The 11,983-nt window shown below is 42.4% G+C and overlaps 1 protein-coding gene across 4 annotated transcripts in view; it reads left to right on the top strand.

Moving 5' to 3' along the window:
• Positions 1–11,054: 11,054 nt before the first annotated feature.
• The window catches only part of FRYL (FRY-like), a 271,066-nt gene continuing 270,137 nt past the window's right edge, over positions 11,055–11,983 (top strand). For all 4 annotated transcript variants that reach the window (XM_010858903.1, XM_010858901.1, XM_010858902.1 and 1 more), the window contains exon 1: positions 11,055–11,294. The gene's annotated coding sequence lies outside the window, so the exon portion shown is untranslated. The remainder of the gene's footprint in view (positions 11,295–11,983) is intronic.

The raw sequence follows: 11,983 nt of genomic DNA, 5'->3' as shown, positions 1-11,983 counted from the left end.
CTCTTCGCATCAGGTGGCCAAAGTATTGGAGTTTCAGCTTCAACATCAGTCCTTCGAATGAACACCCAGGACTGATCTCCTTTAGGATGGACTGGTTGGATCTCCTTGTAGTCCAAGGGGCTCTCAAGAGTATTCTCCAACACCACAGTTCAAAAGCATCAATTCTTCGGTGCTCAGCTTTCTTTAGAGTCCAACTTTCACATCCATACGTGACTACTGGAAAAACCATAGCCTTGACTAAGTGGACCTTTGTTGTCAAAGTAATGTCTCTGCTTTTTAATATGCTCTCTAGGTTGGTCATAACTTTTCTTCCAAGGAGTAAGCGTCTTTTAATTTCATGGCTGCAGTCACCATCTGCAGTGATTTTAGAGCCCCCCAAAATAAAGTCAGCTACTGTTTCCACTGTTTCCCAATCTATTTGTCATGAAGTGTTGGGACCGGATGCCATGATCTTAGTGTTCTGAATGTTGAGCTTTAAGCCAACTTTTTCACTCTCCACTTTCACTTTCATCAAGAGACTCTTTAGTTCCTCTTCACTTTCTGCCATAAGGGTGGTATCATCTGCATATCTGAGGTTATTGACATTTTTCCCAGCGATCTTGATTCCAGCTTGTGCTTCATCCAGCCCAGCATTTCTCATGATGTATTCTTCATATAAGTTAAATAAGCAGGATGACAATATACTGCCTTGACATACTCCTTTTCCTATTTGGAACCAGTCTGTTGTTCCATGTCCAGTTCTAACTGTTGCTTCCTGACCTGCATGCAGGTTTCTCAAGAGGCAGGTCAGGTTGTCTGGTATTCCCATCTCTTTCTGAATTTTCCACAGTTTATTGTGATCCACACAGTCAAAGGCTTTGGCATAGTCAATAAAGCAGAAATAGATGTTTTTCTGGAACTCTCTTGCTTTTTTGATGATCCAGCAGATGTTGGCAATTTGATCTCTGGTTCCTCTGCCTTTTCTAAAACCAGTTTGAACATCTGGAAGTTCACGGTTCACGTATTGCTGAAGCCTGGCTTGGAGAATTTTAAGCATTACTTTGCTAGCATGTGAGATGAGTGCAATTGTGCAGTAGTTTGAGTATTCTTTGACATTGCCTTTCTTTGGGATTGGAATGAAAACTGACCTTTTCCAGTGCTGTGGCCACTGCTGAGTTTTCCAAATTTGCTGGCATATGGAGTGCAGCACTTTCACAGCATCATCTTTTAGGATTTGAAATAGCTCAACTGGAATTCCATCACCTCCACTAGCTTTGTTCATAGTGATGCTTCCTAAGGCCCACTTGACTTCACATTCCAGGATGTCTGGCTCTAGGTGAGTGATCACACCATCGTGATTATCTGGGTCGTAAAGATCTTTTTTCTTTTTAGGTTTATAATACTTTTCACACAAATAATACATAAAACACAAACGCAAAAAATAAAGGAACATTTAAAATCTTACAGTACAGTATCTTGAAAAGTACAGTAGTACAGTACAACAGCTGACACACAGGGGCTGGCATTGAGTGAACAGGCAGGAAGAGTTACTGACTGGAGGAGGGAGAGAAGGTGGGCGATGGTAGAGCTGAAGGATTGTCAGCAATAGGAGACAGTGAGCAAGCTGCAATTTCACTCACGCACGACACTGATGGCACAGGCTCTGGTTACTTGCTGGATTCAATTCTATCTACAATTTTATGAAGATGATCGAGTGATGTCTGGGTAGTAGCTCTTTTTTTCTCATCATAGATGACATGGTAGCATTGGACTTCATCCTGAACAGCTCCTGCAACCTTGGTGTACCGTTCCACGTTAGGGTCCTCAGATAAAGAAGTTCCCCTTGCCATTTTCCACATCATGAATCTCTTCTGTTCTTCAGTTACTTCTTCCTCTTGTCTCTCTTCATCCTTTCTCTGGGTCTCCAATTTCAACATATCTTCATTAATAAGCTCCTTGTGTTCCACAGTAAGGAATTCAATGAAGTCGTCCTCTTACAGATTTAGCTTGAAATAAAGATACTGTAGTACTGTATTCTTTACAGCACTGTAAAGTACACAAAAGCACCACCACTGGTAGAGGATGCTCACGTGTGACAATGTATGCCAGAAAGATGAACCAGCTTATATGATTGGACATGTAAACACATGTTTGCATCTTTGAAAGTCTGCAACTTGAAGGTTTGGATGTAGGGGACCTATGTACATGTAAAATATTAAGAACATACTGGCTATTACTACTTTACTAGGTAAAATACTTATGTCTGACTCTAGGGCATGGAGTCTAGGGTCTAGAAACCTTTGACTATTGCAGTCATTATGGTTTTCCCTCATTAATTTTGTCCACACTGTAATGAGTGATCTTTGAAAAATGAAAATCTGACCATGTTATGGCTTTGACTTAAAGCTTTGAAGGTTTTCTAGGACTTTGAAGAAAGACTTCAGTTCAGTTCAGTTCAGTCGCTCATTCGTGTCCGACTCTTTGCCACCCCATGAATCGCAGCATGCCAGGCCTCCCTGTCCATCACCAACTCCCGGAGTTCACTCAGACTCACATCCATTGAGTCAGTGACGCCATCCAGCCATCTCATTCTCTGTTGTCCCCTTCTCCTCCTGCCCCCAATCCCTCCCAGCATCAGAGTCTTTTCCAATGAGTCAACTCTTCGCATGAGGTGGCCAAAGTACTGGAGTTTCAGCTTTACCATCATTCCTTCCAAAGAACACCCCCGGCAGATCTCCTTTAGAATGGACTGGTTGAATCTCCTTGCAGTCCGAGGGACTCTCAAAAGTCTTTTCCAACACCACAGTTCAAAAGCATCAATTCTTCGGTGCTCAGCTTTCTTCACAGTCCAACTTTCACATCCATACATGACCACTGGAAAAACCATAGCCTTGACTAGACGGACCTTTGTTGGCAAAGTAACGTCTCTGCTTTTGAATATGCTGTCTCAGTTGGTCATAACTTTTCTTCCAAGGAGTAAGCATCTTTTAATTTCATGGCTGCAGTCACCATCCGCAGTGATTTTGGAGCCCCAAAAAATAAAGTCTGACACTGTTTCCACTGTTTCCCCATCTATTTCCTATGAAGAGATGGGACCCGATGCCATGATCTTAGTTTTCTGAATGCTGAGCTTTAAGCCAACTTTTTCACTCTCCTCTTTCACTTTCATCAAGAGGCTCTTTGGTTCCTCTTCATTTTCTACCATTAGGGTGAAGAAAGACTTACTAGGCCCTGAATGCTTTTCCTTTACCTATTTCTCAAATTTAAATCCTTATTAACTCATTGCTTAACTTCTATTTCTCCAACTTAATTTCCTTTCATTTTGTATTTTCCAGGCAGACAGATTTTTTAGTGCCATTAAGGTTCCCTATATGCTGTGCCTTCTGCCTGAAATATTTTCCTTCTCCCCCGTCTCCCACCCTCCTGCACTTCACTATGTCAGTTCATACTAATTTTCCAGTCCTTGTCAAAAGTGAAGTCTTCTCTGACCTCCTAGTCTAGATTACAAGTCACAGTTTAGAGCACCCTGTACTTTTCTTTCATAACCACTATTTACAGTTTCTAACTATATCTTTGTGCGGTTATTTTATCATAAGCCCCATGAGGACAGGGATTGCGCCTATCTTGTTAGCTGTTATAGTCCCTAGGCCTAGCATAATACCGAACATATACTGGGTTGTTGCTGCTGCTGCTGCTGCTGTTTCGTCGCTAAGTCTTGTCCAACTCTTTGCGACCCCATGGACTGTAACCTGCCAGGTTCCTCTGTCCATCAGATTTCCCAGGCAAGAATACTGGAGTGGGTTGCCATTCCCTTGTCCCCGGCATCTTCCCGACCCCAGGATTGAACCTGAGTCACCCAGTAAACTCATTTGGCCAGCAGACTGTTAACCACTGAGCCACTTGGGAAATCCACATACTAGGTACTCAACCCCCCTCAAAATGTTTTTAAATGAATTAGGGTTATGTTAAACAAGAGATCAGTACCACTGCCCATAGACAGATCTGGCCCAATACCTCTTTTTGCATGGCTTGCAAGCCAAGAATGGTTTTTATATTTTTAAATGATTGGGACAAAATAAGAATGATACACCTTGATACATGAAAATTAAATGAAATTCCATTTCAGTGTCCATACATAAAGTTTTATTGAAACATAGCTCTGCATATTCATTTATGTATTCTCTGTGGCCACTTTTGTGCTACAGGAAGAGTTGAGTAGTTGTGACAGACCCCATATAGGCTGCAAAGCCAAAAATATTTACTGTCTGGCCCTTTACAGAAAAAGTTTGCTAACCCTTTTAAACAATAGTAATTCTGGGCTCTGGGGCAGTTTGTGTTCATAAGCACCTGCAGGTGGCTTTTCTCAATTGTTAACAGTTTGCTTCTGTTGCTGAAACAAGTGATCTATTTATTTTGCTTAGTGGGAAGGATTATTTAAAGAGACTTTCCTTTGTCCTTTGTTTTTCTGCTTTTCTGTCAACAGACAGAACCCCCAAGGCAGTCAGTCATATGGTAAACGCCTTTGCCAGTGGTATGATGGCATAACTGTTTCCCTCCAACCCACAAACAATTTCCCAATTTTCTAGATAATTTATTAATTCCTTTCCCAAATGAGAAAATAAGTTGATAGGTGGTAGCAATGAATTAAAAGTGCCTACATTTCCCATCAATTTTCCTGCAACTCATAAACCGGGAATGGATTTCTGTTTTCTCATAAAGTAACTATATTCCCTTCCAGTTACAAATTCATACTTACCAGGGCAACACTTTTAAAATACATGTTAGAATCTATGAGGTTTTAAGATAGTTGCAAAGTGATTTCACCATAGTACTGGATGACCATCCCAACAGGGAGAGGTGAACTGTTCATTCCTTTACATAATTTAATATAAAAATCTAATCTGAAAAGTAACCACTGTTTATGCTCTTGGCTACTGAATTTAAAGATATTTTTAGTGATTGAGTACATAAAAAGGATTGTACAGAATATAGGTGCCTCTTTTTTTTTTTGGTCTGCATTGCATGGCTTGTGGGACCTTAGTTCTCCTACTAGAGACTGAACATGGATCTTGGTAGTGAAAGTGCGGAGTCCTAACCACTGAACATCCAGGGAATTCCCTTGGCATCTTTTTTATATTATGCATTTTACTTCTGAGAAGTTGTTTCTGAGTAAAAATAGATCTCATTTGAATAATATTCTAAAAATTCTCTGAGTAATTCACTTATAAAGTCTGCTGCTGCTGCTGCTAAGTCGCTTCAGTCGTGTCCGACTGTGTGACCCCGTAGACGGCAGCCCACCAGGCTCCCCCGTCCCTGGGATTCTCCAGGCAAGAACACTGGAGTGGGTTGCCATTTCCTTCTCCAATGCATGCAAGTGAAAAGTGAAAGTGAAGTCGCTCAGTCGTGTCTGACCCTCAGCTACCCCATGGACTCCAGCCTTCCCAGCTCCTCCATCCATGGGATTTTCCAGGCAAGAGTACTGGAGTGGGGTGCCATTGCCTTCTCAGATTTATAAAGTCAGTATTCCTTAATTTATCTCTTCTTTAAATTCACATTTTTACACAAGGAATCTGTTTAGAATGGAAGTCCCCTTGTAGTGATAAAGGGAAAGAAAAATGGTAAAATACTAACATACCAGCAGTAAAATATTTTGGAAAAAATTAAGATGTTACTGATAAAATATCTCAATTATAAAGCTCCTAAGTGATCTAAAATAGGTATAGAATTTGAATGCAAAATGAATATAATGTTTTATTAATGGAAGGTGATAAGTGATACATTAATCACATATTCCATGAAACAAGAAATCAACTATTTGACTCAGTTTAGAAGGTGTTATTTCCAGACCTTTACCATGGCATCAGATTTCTTCTACAAGATGCTTAGCCATTATGAGCTATCCTACCATAAATAATTTATATCCAACTGGGTTGCACAATTTTAAAGAGCACTTTTATATATAAATAAATAAATATATTTAAATAGATATATTTGACTTACTCTAACACAAACATTTCTCCATGTGCTTTAATATGGCTTATAGCATCATTACAATAACTGTGATACAGGATAGATACTATGATATTCATTGATGGTTATTGGACACTTAACCTACATTTTTTGAAACTCAGAAAATGTATGTATTATATGGGCAAAATTTTTTATAAAAGAGCACTTGAATGTTTATTGTTTGACACTTTGACAAAAAGGGGCAGCATTCTAAACAATGGTTTTCAAAGAGTGGTCAGTTTCCAAAAGAAAGGAGGGAAACTCTGTAAGATCTGATAGATGCAAAAAAGAATTCAGGAAGCATTTTGCCAGGGCCTCCCATAAACAATAAGAGTTTCTGTACAAAAATTCTGACAGGAAGCTAGCAAGTCTATTAGTTATGATGCTCTAATATTTGTTCATGGGTAGAGTGAAAATTAACAAAAAGTCAAATAGTTTTTCCTCTTCCCCATAAATGTTATGGAGGGAAAAGAAAATCTTAGGAATATTTTAATTTCTAAGCCATCTTTTAAAATGGATGAAAAGGAGCATTGGATCAAGTATTGCATTGTGAAATGCAATGAGTTTTCTAGACTCAGTTGGAAGTTTGTACAAATTCTTTATACTATCAAATTTATTCAAAGAACTTTGATTCTGAAGTTATAACTCACTCCAACCAATTTTTGGTTTTCAGATTTTCCTGTTTTATGAAATAAACTTCCCAATTTAGGTTTTAAAGATATTCTTATTTTATGAAATAATGGGGAGAATAGAAAGATGATTTATTTATATGTATTTTTATACCACTACTTTATGAAATAAAAAAGTTGTTAAACCTTTATCAGTTCTCAAAAATTCCTTGTAAATTTTATTGGTCATAAAATAAAAAATTTTAGGAACCAGTGATCTAGACTAAGCGCAAAAATAAATTATGATAAGATAGATTTACAATAAAATATTAAATAATTAAAATACACCTAAAATAGTGTTCTGGTTAATTAGATTTTCACATTGTAGGTTAACCTTTTAGTCTCAGCCTTGTTCATTCAATTTGACATGCATTTATTAAAAGCCTTCAGTTATGTCAGGCATCATTCTAAATGATGCTGATGCAAAGATGTGTATGTATGGCCTTTGCTGTTGGAAACAAACCAGATTAGTGCAAGAGGTAGAAATAGAAACATTTTTAATTCTGTCTTTAGTGTGATGTGCTGTGCTGTGCTTAGTCACTCAGCTGCCTTTGACTCTTTGTGACCCCATCGACTGTAACCCACCAGGCTCCTCTGTCCTTGGAACTCTCCAGGCAAGAATACTGGAGTGGGTAGCCTATTCCTTCTCCAGGGGATCTTCCTGACTCAGGAATTGAACTGGGGTCTTCTGCATTGCAGGTGGATTCTTTACCAGCTGAGCTACTAGGGAAGCCCCTTTAGTGTGATACCTATAATCAAAATTATATATATATATATATATGGTAAAAGAATAATTAAATCAGGGAGTGGGTACAATCAGAGAAGGCGTCACAAAACAGGTAAAGCTTCTTTTAGGTTTTGATGGACAGATGGAAGAGTCTGTCAGGTAAGCATGGAAGGGAAGTCTATCCCACACAAAGGAAACCTCATGCCACAAAGCACGGAGGCTTGAAAAATCATGATCATTGATATCTAAAGAGCAGCCATTTCAAGTGTCAAATGAAGGAGTAGCCAGAGAAGAAACCTGAGAGGTATAAGAGACTTGTATGTTTTGTTGAGATGCTTTGACTTTATTCAATATGTGCTTGGAGAATCTTTAAAGAGTTTTAAGTAGGGGAGTACTGGAAGTCTTTTAGAAAATATATATCATCTTTTTTTTCCTGCCTCAGTACCATACTGAACATAATTGAATCTTTTACTGATAACTGAAGATCTTTCAGTGATCTTCTAAATGAATATTAGTTCTCATTTTATAAAAGAAGACATTGAAGTATAGAATGCATAGGACTTCCTCCTCTATAGAGATCCAGGAAATATTTTTTGAAGTTTCTTTATAAAACAAATTACTATGAACAGATTTTGTTTTAAAGTGTCTTATTCTTGTTAATACTAATAAAGGACTGGGGAAAGAGATTTTGATAGATAGTTTTTAGTGACTGGGTTTTTTCTTAATTTTACTATGGAAAATCACTGATTAATAGATGGTATCCACCTACATGCTGGGTGAGAGATAAAATTGTGCCACTTACAGATAGAATTTGGAAATTCATTATACTCTCTGGAGAATGGAGATACATTCATTAATTCCCCCTGTTGTTTACTCAGTGCATAATAATTCCTATATGAATGTATGGTGAACTGAAAAGAATTTGCCATATACATGGTAACATAATTTTTCTGAGGAAAACTAAATTACTGGCTTACCTTTATATACAAACAAAAGAGAATAAGAGATCGTAATGTGTGAAATTTCACCTTTCCGAAATTTCACCATGTCTGACTCTTTGTCACCCCATGGACTGTAGCCCACCAGGCTCTTTTGTCCATGGAATTCTCCAGGCAAGAATACTGGAATGGGTTGCCATTTCCTTCGGGATCTTCCCGGCCCAGGGACTGAACCCGGGTCTCCCACAATGCGGGAAGTCTCTCTACTGACTGAGTCACCAGGGGATCCCTTTAAAAGTTTTTAACAAAGATCTATATACAAGGATGTTGAAAAGCTTTGGTCATACTGGCATAAATTGGGGGAATATTTTTTATGGCTGTGCTGGGTCTTCGTTGCTGTACAGGGGCTTTCTCTAGTTGCTGCAAGTAGGGGGCTACCTGCCATTGTGGTGCGGGGCTTCTCATTGCAATGACTTCTTTTGTTGCCGAGCATGGGCTCTAGGTGTGCAGGCTTAGTAGCTGCAGCATTGTGGGCTCAATAGTTGTGGCAGAAGGACTTTGTTGCTCCTCGGCGGTGGAATTTCCCCAGACCAAAAACAGAATCTGTGTCCCCTGCATTGACAGGTGGAATCTTAACCATTGGACCACCAGGGAAGTCTGGAATATTTCTTTTTGAAGAATGGGTATCTGGCTTAGAGATGGGAAACAAATGTGGGAAATATAAAGTCCTTCTGAAGATAAAAGGGCAAATTATCAGTTTCTCTGGGGTTAGAATTGGAGCTGTGTTCAATAACACAGAACATTCTTAAGAATGACCTGCATATGCAGGTTTGTAGATTTTCTAAATTCTTCCTCAGTATAAAATACCAATAGCAGTATTATTACCAGGAGTCTGGGTGTATAGGCTAAAAAAGTAATAAATAAACCTATTGTGGGCAAGTGTGAAATAGAGAGAAAACAATATAAATTACATTTGTTAGGTGATGATCATGGTTGGTTAGGTGTAAGGAAAAGAATCCAGAGGTTACTGTAGACTGCTTTCTGGAGTTATGAGCCCAATGTGCTAGTGTAACAAAATACTCTTGGCCTCATGAAGCAAGAGATTTACAAAGAACTTGAAAACTTAACCTGGATCTTGATTAAAAAAAAAAACAAACCTGTGAAGGCCATATAAATATAATCCAGGTTATTTCCTTGTCTCTTGCCCCTAATAGAAACACCTAAACCACCTACAACCTTTCCCTTTTCTCACTCTTCCATATTTAGGGTATTTCCAGGAGATTTTCCCCCTGAACTCTCCGAAAATTCCTATCTACTATGCTATGCTAAGTCACTTCAGTCGTGTCCGACTCTGTGCGACCCCATAGACGGCAGCCCACCAGGCTCCCCCGTCCCTGGGATTCTCCAGGCAAGAACACTGGAGTGGGCTGCCACTGTTTATCTCCCTCTTTCTGGTCCTAAATCCCTTCTGGGGTACTGCCAAGCGCTGCCACTTTCTTGGCACCGCTTGTTTCCGCTGGGCTCTCACTGCAAATATACTAAACATCCTGAGGTCCAAAGTCTCTCTAAGTTCATTGGCAAAGGGAGGCAGACATTTAACTATTTCTCCCTAACATTCATAGATAGGTACCAAAGCACTTGAGTACCGAATCTTAGTAGGTACAATCCTTCCGGTTCTTACAGTTCCCATGGGAAACTGGGGAGCTCCTAACACAGACCTTACCAGGCTGCCGAAGAATTCCTCCTTTTTCCATGCGTGAGGTTTTGCTGCAGGGTTAAGCTTCCGGTGCCAGACTCCCCCAATTCTCTCAAGGAATAACCTTCTGGTGCCCAATTGGGCTCAACCCAGGCTCCCTTACGCAGTTCTAGCAAGAGGTAAGGACTTCTTCAACTTTGGAGGATGGCACGCTGGGTGGGCATCTGTTCAATCTTTTCAGAAGAGTAACTTAGATCTCGTGACAAACCCGAGATAACAACAGAGGATATGAATTAAACGGAGCTTTAAATAGAAGCGATTTAAACGAACGATTGTGGAACAAACAAGGGCACCCCTAGGTTTGCAGATATCTTTATTAAAGCTCTTTGGGGTAGCAAAATGCCAGTGGGATCGACAGTAGGAGTAGAGTGGACAGTGAGTGAAAACTTGTTGATTACATCTCAAGAGTGAGTACTAGAATTGCAGGTATTCTTGCTCATTCTAACCACTCCATTCAGTAGACCGAAGGATGAGATTCCGCTGGATCCCAGCTCCAAAGTCATCAGGAGATTTTGAAATTTTCTCCTCTCCCTTTCCGTCTTTCTCCAACACAGACTATGAGTTTGTCTACGACCCCTACCAACATTTAAAGGGAAAGGCGCTTCGAACTAGGCAAAGTGGGGAGGAGGACTTTGCGGTCGTGTTTCTCAAACCCGTGTAGAGAGAGCAATAATGGGTAAGGGGCGTGCAGACTAACTCCTTCCTTGTCCAATCAGGTGCACAGGAAGATGTCTTTTTACCAATAAAAATAAAGTTCGCTTTCCGGAGGCGGGAGGGTAAGCCTTGACTGCCAGTTCTCCAAAGCAACGACGGAGTAGAAGACAGAGAATGATTAGAGGTAGGACCAACCCAGGAAAAGGGGCGGGGTGAAGGCGGGGGTAACTCTGAGCGGCGGCTGCACTGGCCAGTGGCGTGTGAGAACTGCTGTTCCTGTTGTAGTGTTTCTCGCCAATCAGGAAGACCAGGGGGTAGGCGGGGCGGGGAAGAGGTGGGAAGAGCTCGCAGCACCGCCGGGCGCCCGTCGGGCTCTTGGGGAGAGAGAGAGAGAGAAATCCGGTTAAAATCTGGAGTCGGAGGGAGGTTTAACCACAGATCGGTTCCGATCGGATTATTCCTTAAAGGGGACGCGCCATTGTCAAGAGAACGAAGTCTGGGGCCCGAGGGCGGGGACCGGCGGCGCCTGAGGAGCGAGGCAGCTGCACTTGGACTGGGGACGGGTAGGTGTTGCCTGGGGAAAGGCGCTTCATTTCACTTTCTCTTCCAGCTCCAGAGGCGGGCGCCGGGATGCCCGCCGGCTGGCGGCCGCAGCCCCGGCGGGAGACGAGATCGCCGGCCCTCGCCCGCTTTCTGATGGGGGCCGAGAGGGGAGGCGGGCCAGGATGGCTGGCAATCTGCGCCGCCCGGGCCAAGACCCGTAACGGACACTAAGCCGCACCGCAGTCCCCGTCTCAACCGAAAACTCGCCGGAGCGGCAGCTGGTCCTCCGGGAGCGCCGAGCGCTTGGCTCCCCCGCGCGCCCGGCTCCCGGTGCGCGCGCTGCTTCCTTGCGCGTCCCCTTCCCTCGCGCGCCCAATTCTGCTCGCGCGCGCCGCGTCCTCGCGGACTCGCGGGAGCCGCCCGCGGGGAGGAAGGCGGCGCGGCGGAGGGAGGTCGGCGGCCACCGCTCTGCCTCCCTGGCCCTGAAGGCAGGGCTGGGAAGCAAACAGCGCGGCAGCTGGGCGACCCCGGGCGAGAAGGGGCGCTGGGGACCACGGAGAGTGCAGAGTCGCCAGCCGGGCCCAGCATTGTCCTGCTTTTCCTCTGCTCTGGTCTCTCCGCCCACTGCTCGCGGTCGTGGGGAGGGGTGCGGATGCGGGCACCGTGCCCGCGCTGCTCCGGGCCGGCGGCGCACCCCTAGACTCCGTGC

Source organism: Bison bison, unplaced genomic scaffold (genome assembly GCF_000754665.1).
Source record: "Bison bison bison isolate TAMUID 2011002044 unplaced genomic scaffold, Bison_UMD1.0 scf7180017864451, whole genome shotgun sequence".
Classification (NCBI taxonomy): Eukaryota; Metazoa; Chordata; class Mammalia; order Artiodactyla; family Bovidae; genus Bison; species Bison bison.
Note: the sequence above shows the minus strand (reverse complement) of the source record. Positions and strands in the feature narration are given on the sequence as shown.